A 5,107-nucleotide genomic window follows, 5' to 3' on the forward strand; every position below is an offset into this window, starting at 1 on the left:
ACTGAAAGACGTAATTTTAAACACTTACTGTTGTTCTGAAGGATCTCTGACACTCTCAAACACTCTTCTGACGATCAGGATGGAAAAAAATCCACACAAAGATTTCTTCAAAAAGTGTCTGAGGTTAAAGTGTTCTATATACCAAACAGCCTAATGTGAATGTTTGACAGTTATATTTCATTGGGTCAATAACAGACAAAAACAAAAAGATATTTAAAGATGGTACAACATGTGATGGAACAGCCAAAGAGAGAGGAGGTGGAACCAAGAGGAACCACTAAATTTTCACTTCCTTTCTCTGTGCTGGCAGTGAGTCAACATAAATTTAAAAAAAAGAAAAAGAAACTGTGGTCATCAAACAAACACTTTAGATGGAATAAGTGGACGTCTTGGACAGTGGAGGAATCTGAAGTGCCCACAGAGAACATGCAGGCACTGAAAGATGGTGGATTCAAACACAGGATCTTCTTGATTTGAGGCAAAAGCATTCTGCCAACAATGATAATAATAAAAACATAAATAATAATTATTTCCTTCCTTTGCCTTTGAATATAACTGTTGTGGATGCTCTTATTATTAACAGTTTGTCATCTATATTTTATTTATTTATTTTTATGTATATATTTTATTTACACATTTATTTATTTATATTCTTACATTATTTTTGTCATTATTCTCATGATTGGTTATATTTTTAAGGATCATGACATATGAAAATAGAGATAACTACTTCTGGTTTGAAGACTGTAATCTCTAAATTTACTTCAATGCTCACTATTAGATTCGTCTGTGTTCCAGTCGTAACCTTACCAGTGTGACAACCAACCATGAGGTCAAATTGAAACATTGTACTGAATCATTAATTTAAATATTCTCATAAATACATTAGAAAAGAAAAACAAATATTATATTAGGAACAATGGAAAGCTGAAAAAGAAATTAAAACCTTAAAGTGATTTCCTTTAAGAACACACAGGGGATGTAAGAGAACGGTAAGTGTTGGTTTTTCAGCTGATGCACATGCTGTCATTTGTAACTTGTATCATTACATTTCCATCAAACACAGCTTATACAGTGTACCGCTGATAAAAGAACAAAGCTGGTTGTGGATCAACTCAGAATAATTTTATTCTGATGTTTGACACTCTTAAACTCTGACATGTTGAGGAAAACAAACAAATTGTGTGTGTTGCAGTGACACAATGCTGATGATCAAAATCTGTATTTACTCTGTTATGTTTCCATGATGGTGGAGAACCCCCCAGTTACCTGTGGCTGCACAAAAGGTGACATTGCCACCATGATGGCCAGGGACTTCCACAATGGCATGTTGACCAATTATGTTCCTGCCTCTCTGCCTCCTTTTTGCCAGTTTGACCTCTGCTAATAAATTGATACACTGACACATAAATTCAATTCAATTCAATTTTATTTATATAGCACAAAATCACAACAAACAGTCGCCTCAAGGTGCTTTATATTGTACAGTAGATCGTACAATAAAAGATACAGAGGAAAACCCAACAATCATATGACCCCCTATGAGCAAGCACTTTGGCGACACTGGGAAGGAAAAACTCCCTTTTAACAGGAAGAAACCTCTGGCAGAACTAGGCTCAGGGAGGGGCGGCCATCTGCTGCGACCGATTGGGGTGAGAGAAGGAAGACAGGATGAAAGACATGCTGTGGAAGAGAGACAGAGGTTAATAACAGATATGATTCAATGCAGAGAGGTCTATTAACACATAGTGAGTGAGAAAGGTGATTGGAATGGACAAACTTAATGCATCATGGGTATCCCCCGGCAGCCTACGTCTATTGCAGCATAACTAAGGGAGGATTCAGGGTCACCTGGTCCAGCCCTAACTATATGCTTTAGCAAAAAGGAACGTTTTAAGCCTAATCTTAAAAGTAGAGATAGTGTCTGTCTCCTGAATCCAAACTGGAAGCTGGTTCCACAGAAGAGGGGCCTGAAAACTGAAGGCTCTGCCTCCCATTCTACTTTTAAATACTCTAGGAACAACAAGTAGGCCTGCAGAGTGGGAGCGAAGTGCTCTAATAGGGTGATATGGTACTACAAGGTCATTAAGATAAGATGGGGCCTGATTATTTAAGACCTTGTATGTGAGGAGCAGGATTTTGAATTCAATTCTGGATTTAACAGGAAGCCAATGAAGGGAAGCCAAAACAGGAGAAATATGCTCTCTCTTTCTAATCCCTGTCAGTACTCTTGCTGCAGTTCCATATTGAATTATTCACTGTCTTACCATTAATGGTAAGACAGTTAATACATGACCTTATGGCTGCGTCCCTGAAAAAGTTTGATCCTAGAATTGCTTGTAATCTCTAAATAAGTTTGTTTTGTAACTTTTAGTAGAACACTGCACTTTTGATAAAATTGTTATGTGGGATATGTGAAATTAATCATTCAACATGGACAATAAACAGCAAAGGAGAGATTTGGCAGCCTCATTTTGTTCTTTTGTGACATTTAAAAATGGTCATTGATAACTATGCCCTTTGGTGAGTTATATTTTTGATGTGCTTTGATCCACTTAATTAATATTAATAAAGCATGATTTTTGTGTGTGTGTTTTGCTTTTTTATTTTGTGGGACAAACACACATGTTGGTGCTTGTATCTACTTTTGATCTGCTTCACTGTGAGCTGATGGTGACCGTTACAAAACAACCTCTGAGTCAAATATGATTAGACAATAGGAAAGTCTGAGTTTAAACACATGAATATATTTTTTTGATTATTTAATTGTCTGTTGCTGTCCAACATCAACCTTTCAGATTTGAAGTAAGCTTTAACTGAAGTTCATCATCATTCTACAGAGTGCCACTGTAACACAGAGATAACTATAAAACGCAGGTTGAGGAAATGATAAACACATATTTAATATGTTTGCTGTACATGTACTTGTCTTTTTAGTCACACAATACTTAAATATTTGTTGGTCACAGACTGAATTTTGCTGACAAATGTATTCTGTACATTCTTATACTTTAACCTGACATATATATAAAAACATAATTTTAAACATTTTAAACATGATAAAACAATAAACAAAAAACACAGAGCAACCAGAAAGTATTCAAAGCACTTCACTTGTTCCACATATTGTCATGTTACAGCCTTATTACAAAATAGATTCATGTAATTGTTCACAGGCGAGTATGTAAAGCCTTTGCTGTGCCACTAAAAACTCAAAGCTCACATGTATCCTGGTGCATCTATTGATTATCTCGCAGATCTTTCTCAACTTGATAAAAGTCCACTTGTGGAAAATTCATTTGATTGGTGATGATTTTGCATAAGTTATGATTTGATAATGTCCCATAGTTGACTGTGCATGCCAGAGCACAAACCAAGCCATGAAGTCCAGAGAATTACAGTATATGTAGACTTCTGAGACAGAACTGTATCTAGGAAAAAATCTGGGGAAGAGTAAAGAAAAATTTCTGCAGCACTGAAAGACCCAGAGAGCACAGCGGTTGCCATCATCTGTGAATAGAAGAAGTCTGGAAGGATTCTTCCTAGAGCTGGCTGCCAAACCAATGTGACCAATGGCAGAAGCTGAGCTGAGTGTAGGTGACCAAGAATCCAATGGTCACTCTGACAGAGCTCCTGCCTTGCTCTGTGGAGAGAAAAGAGATTTCCAGAAGGACAACTATTTCTGAAGCTCTCCACCAACAAGGCCTGTATGGTAGAGTGGTCAGATGGAAGCCACACCTCAGTAAAAGACACATGATAGCCTGTCTACAGTTTGTCAAAAGGGAACTGAATGACTTGCAAAAGATGTCAAAAACATTCACTGACTGGATGACCTCAATGCGACTCTTAGCCTCAATACCAAGAGTCACATCAGGAGGAAACCAGGCACCACTTATCACATATATATATATATATATATATATATATATATATATATATATATATATATATTTTTTTTTTTTTTTTTTTTTTTTTTTTTTATTTATTTATATTAATCGTTTACTTATCCAGGTAAAAACCTCACTGAGATTCCGTGGCTGTGCACTAATGCTCCCAATTAACCTGATGGACCTTAAGAGGTTCAGCAAGGAATGATGGGAGAGGGAGCCAAAAAAAAAATTGGTGTACCAAGTTTAAAGCATCACACTCAAAAATACTAGAGGCTGTAAGTGCTGCCATTTCACTGCAGGTAACAAGCTGTACTCCAGGTAAAATTTAATACATCTGTCATAGATTATCACCGAACACATTTTCCTTATTCATCATCCCTTATTATTACAGTACATCGCATTGCAAACATAAAACATTAGTAGTAACATCACTGACAGTTTTGTTGGGCGTGATTATGTCAAAATGTTCCTGTAGAGATGGAAATCTACCTTTTATGCCAGACTGCATGGATGAAGAAGCAGTTCATTAAATTTCAAATCTCTGTCACTATCAAATACACAAAACACCAACGATACACCACGAGCTGTGAGGGGATTCACTCTGGTTTATATCTGGTAATAAATCTCTTCTCAAAAAAGTAATATAGTATTGCAACATGGCATTTGGGTCTTCTAACTAAAATAGGAAAATAGGAACATGAATAGTGCCTCATTGCCTGATGTGGCACCCTGCCATGACACCAGTCAGTCATAAGTGCCAGCTTGGATTTGGGCCAGACCTGTTTTCTATGAGCCTGGGCCACATAAACCAAACCAATATCGAGCCAGATGTGACATGCCATCACATAAACGGTCCATCTACACCAGGTCTGGCCCATATCTAGATGACATATCACTTATCATGCCAGAAGTCAGCCAGCAGTGCTGGCTTGACACCAGATCCAGGCCAGACCTGTCTGCTATGTGGGTTAATATCCAAACATGCATATGGTAGTGTCTGGGTTATATTAAGGGTTCATGGGCAGGTCGGCCAATGAGGATGCAGCCTTTTGTTAGCCCTGAGCCAAATATTTGAAACATGTTGCTGGCATCAAAAATCAAAAAATAACTTTTCAACAATTAGAGAAATTTCCGGTTTGAACATTTGATTTGCTGACTTTGAACTGTTTTCATTAAACGTCAGATTGAAGTGATTTCAGGTCATTTCATTCTGTTTG

This window comes from Neolamprologus multifasciatus, chromosome 3, assembly GCF_963576455.1.
Source record: "Neolamprologus multifasciatus chromosome 3, fNeoMul1.2, whole genome shotgun sequence".
NCBI classification, from domain to species: domain Eukaryota; kingdom Metazoa; phylum Chordata; class Actinopteri; order Cichliformes; family Cichlidae; genus Neolamprologus; species Neolamprologus multifasciatus.